This window comes from Carassius auratus, unplaced genomic scaffold (genome assembly GCF_003368295.1).
Source record: "Carassius auratus strain Wakin unplaced genomic scaffold, ASM336829v1 scaf_tig00011176, whole genome shotgun sequence".
Taxonomy (NCBI): domain Eukaryota; kingdom Metazoa; phylum Chordata; class Actinopteri; order Cypriniformes; family Cyprinidae; genus Carassius; species Carassius auratus.
In genome coordinates, this window is record NW_020524175.1 from 379,809 (window position 1) to 383,858 (window position 4,050).

The following is a 4,050-nucleotide window of genomic DNA, read 5'->3' on the forward strand; positions in this document are numbered from 1 at the left end:
TGATTACTGAGGGGTTCTTTCACTATATAAACATAAATAATATAGAAAAAGAAGTCGGATGTCATAAAAAAGGCTTTGAGGGTTAATATATGAGTGCATACACCGATAACTGAGCATTATAATCTGGATGAAATATTGCTGGATTAATATAACAATTTTGATGTTTCTATAAGATGAATATATTTATATATAACTACCTGTTTAGAGAACATAGCATTCCCACAATGCAAAATGATACAATGGAATGTTTTCTTAACATTTAAATAACCAAAAAACACATTAAAAATGAATGAATGAATGAATGAAAAAGTGGATGGCTTTCATTTCCAGAAATAATATTATATAATAATATAATATAATAATATTTTTTACAATGGCAAAGTTAGTAAAAGTTCTTAGAACATATTTTTGTAACTGAGAATATACTGTAGTCATTTTCATCAGCTCAAATTAAATATGATGTGAACCCAGAAAAAGGTCAGCAGAGGTCAAAAAGATCTCTGGCATGGGAGACGGACGCACTAACAAGGAGGCAGAGATATTTGAAGCAGTTTTACTCACCGCCTGCGGTTCCAACACACGATCGTGACCCTTTTTCGTTGGGATTGCATCATCCTTAAGAAATAATTGATACGCAAATCCGTCGTCAAACTGGGCCTTGTTTGTAAAACAAGCATCTTCGAAATGCAGGGAACAAACAAAAACACTTGCACAACTCCGTTGATGCTCTGTAAAAATAAACTCCATCCACTGGTCCCTTAATGCTGGTTTTTTTTTGGTAATCTGTGCAGGGTTGTCTTGCCCTGGCAACCAAAAACACACTTCTTTTGTGACATTTCGCGACGCTCTCGCTCTGATCAGTGAAGTCTGTTGTGCTCTCAGTGCTCTGCTATACGGGAGCGCGCACTCTTCTGGCAGAAGTGCCTCAGGACCCATATAAGGAAATTCCGCTCCATCTAACAAAGAGCCATACTCGAAAAAAACTTTCCGAAACTTGTGACAAACCGGAAGGAGTATTTTTGGAACAGAAATACTCCTTCAAACGTACAACTTAATTTTTTAAACTTTGTCCATGTTTAGCATGGGAATCCAACTCTTTAACAGTGTAAAAAACTCAGTATGCATGAAATAGCATTTCACCCCCCCTTTAACTTATTTAAAACCATAAAATATGTTTATTACTTATAAAATAAACTTTAACTGAAATAAAATTTAGGGCTATTATAAAATATATTTTATTTCAGCTAATTTCCAAGACAACATTTTCATTTACATATTACATACTTTAGATATTGAAAAAAAAGTGTCTTAAGTGATTCTCTGTATGTTTTTCTCATACAGGTGAAACATTGTTGAAAACATGCAGCCTGTGTCTACTGTGGAGTCGCCGGCTTTCAGTCAGCTCCTGAGCATGATAACATAGATTTCATTTTTAAACAGCATTTCTATTCAGGGCTTAATTTGTGCCAGAACAAGCCGGATCTTGATCCGGAACCTCCCAAATCGGATCCGGCACCTCATTTTGGCGGATCCCCCTCCTCCAGGGGTGGTGTTTGCGTACGGCAGACATATGTGCAGTGAAAAATTAAACCAAAATTCATATCTCTATTATAATTCGTTTTTATTATTTTAAATCAGAGGGTTTTACAATTATTTAACCAATTATTAGTATTTAAAAGAGCTCGTCAGTAAAACTTCATTACGCCATTTGATCCTCAATCTCTCGCGAAACCTTGTAACCCCTTTTCTTTCCTTTTCCCTCCTGTCTGCCATGAAACTGTTTTATTTGTCAACAACCACCAGACACCATTTTGTATTTGGTTGCTTAAATTCAACAAACTGCGAAAAATAACTTATATAGGCTAATACTCGCGACAAGGCTTTATATGCGCGAGCTTTGGATGTGACTGCGAGGGCACACAGCCTAATACAGCATGTGGAGTGCGCGAGTACCAAATGGCAAATTATACATGTTTGTAACAATTACCCGATTAGTCAAGTCAAGTGACAGTTCTGTCAGCTGTCCCGATCTAAATGCGAGTGAGTCTTGTATCGCAGCTTGCAGCAGGTCGCTGAAGTGCAGACAAGATGAGCTGATTTGAAACACGCTCTCCGAGAGAGTTTATGGTTTCGAATGACTGATTGAATATTGTTTGTGTGGATTTATTGTATTATTCAAATCTACAAGCTATATTGAAAAAATTTAGGGATTTACCTCATTATAAACTTGAAAGCTGCGAGAATGATTAAAACCACAGAAATGTAAGACCTGATTAAATCTAACTATTACACAGGGATTTGAAAAATACAATTCCACAACTTTTTCAAAACGTTTTTAGGCCTGGAAATTTTTGTTTTAAAATCGCATGGCATTTTCATGACCTTATACAGACCCTAAATGCAACTGATGCACGCTCTTAATATCACTTAAACTGGTCCAGCAATGTGACACATACATACATACATATATATATATATATATATATATATATATATATATATATATATATATATATATATATATATACATACATACATATATATATATATATATATATATATATATATATATATATATATATATATATATATATGTGTGTGTGTGTGTGTGTGTGTGTGTGTGTGTGTGTGTGTTTCTCGAAATTGATTCTGCATAATTCAGATTGCTTTCATTTATTTATTTCAAAATGTTTGAGTTATGTTGTCCGTTGTTGATAGTTTTCACACTTAAGCTGTGAAAGGAACATTTTTAAGGGCTTAACACAACAGCTTTTATGATGCAGAAGCCACTTTAGTTTTTTTGAATATATTATTCAGGTGTCTTGTTATTTATTTCATCCTTGTGATATACAATATTCAGTTTGTGCTGGTCTGACTTCAAAAATATTGTTTAAAAATTACTTTCTGTTTTACTTTGTGTTTGTATAGACCATAACTGCATATCATTTGAATCGCGGATCATTTGAATCAGTTCGAGAGTTAGGAGTGGGTTTGCGAATCATTTGAGTCAGTTCGAGAGTTCGGAGAGGGATCGTGAATCATTTAAATTAGTTCGGCAGTTCATAACGGGTTCGCGAATCATTTGAATCAGTTCGGGGATCGCGAATCATTTGAATCAGTTCGGGTGTTCGGAGCGTGATTAATTTGAGTCAGTTTGGGAGTTCAGAGCGGGTTCGCGGATCATTTGAAACAGTATGAGAGTTCAAAGCGGGATCGCGAATCATTTGAATCAGTTTGGGGATCGCAAATCATTTGAATCAGTTCGGGAGGTGGGAGCGGGATCGCGAATCATTTGAGTCAGTTTGGGAGTTCAAAGCAGCATCGCGAATCATTTGATTCAGTTTGGGAGTTCGGAGCAGGTTCGCGAATCATTTGAGTCAGTTCGGGAGTTCAAAGCAGCATCGCGAATCATTTGATTCAGTTTGGGAGTTCGGAGCGAGTTCGCAAATCATTTGAGTCAGTTTGTCCATTGTTGGGTAGTAACGTGTTACTGTAATGCAGTTACTTTTGACAGTAACTAATACTGTAATGCATTACTTTTTAAATAAATTAACTCCGTTACCGTTACCATATGGTGCATTGTCTGTTACATTTTAAAAATTTAAATTAATTTTGACTGAAGTGCAGCCTAACCTGTTTGCAGACGCATTGTAGGATTGGTGGATGCCAACCACTGTAAACAATTTGATTTTTAAATCAAATTAAGTCTGTAATTTTAAGGTAAAATAAAAATAATCATCCTATACAGAACTGACGTTCATTTCTGGCTTTTCAAACGTGTATGCAAGTTCTAATAAAAAAAAAAAAAAAAAAAAAAACATTTCAGTTTTGTCACAGTTTAGTCCGTTTCGTTTCTCATCCAACACGTGAGAAGTTGATCTGAACATCTCTTCATGGTCTACCCGTGTTCAGGGCGCGGACCAGTACAGTATACGCTCGCCCAGCTTCAATGCACTCAGGAAAGAAACTCTTGTTTGTGCTCCAGTACACCAACGGCTGATCGCTTCCTGTTATCTGTGCCTCAGACGTGTAGCTCTGCATTTCCAGTGC